The sequence below is a fragment of the Penaeus monodon genome, chromosome 27 (genome assembly GCF_015228065.2).
Source record: "Penaeus monodon isolate SGIC_2016 chromosome 27, NSTDA_Pmon_1, whole genome shotgun sequence".
NCBI lineage: Eukaryota > Metazoa > Arthropoda > Malacostraca > Decapoda > Penaeidae > Penaeus > Penaeus monodon.
Genome location: NC_051412.1, coordinates 2,138,671 through 2,139,141, shown reverse-complemented (window position 1 = coordinate 2,139,141; position 471 = coordinate 2,138,671).

The following is a 471-nucleotide window of genomic DNA, read 5'->3' as shown; positions in this document are numbered from 1 at the left end:
ATCTTATAATGCATTGCACAGACAACACACATAGACGGATTAGACGGCCTACCACTATGGCTGTTAAATTGATACCCTCCAAGGCCGATTATATATACTTCGTCATACCATTCTTTACTGTTAAAAAGACATTTAGCGACTATGTAATGATATGCATTTAATGAACCCTGACCTAAATTCGATCGAAAACTTATATTTTTTTTTGTAAGAAGAGTTTCGAGAATCGAGGTCGCCATGAAGAGCGCCCGGGATAAACTCTCCCCAACAGGCTAAGGTAAATTTCGAGAGGGAGGGCAAGACAACCATTAAGGAAGGGTGGAAGGGGAGTTCCCCGGAGATACCCTGGGGTGGCTTGTGTCACCCAAGGCATTATGAGTGGTTCTCTGTCCAAGCTGAGGAAGGACATTAATGTTTGTGATTAAAGCATGTAGGGGTAGTGAAGACAAATATGGTAGGTTGATGCTATTCTGA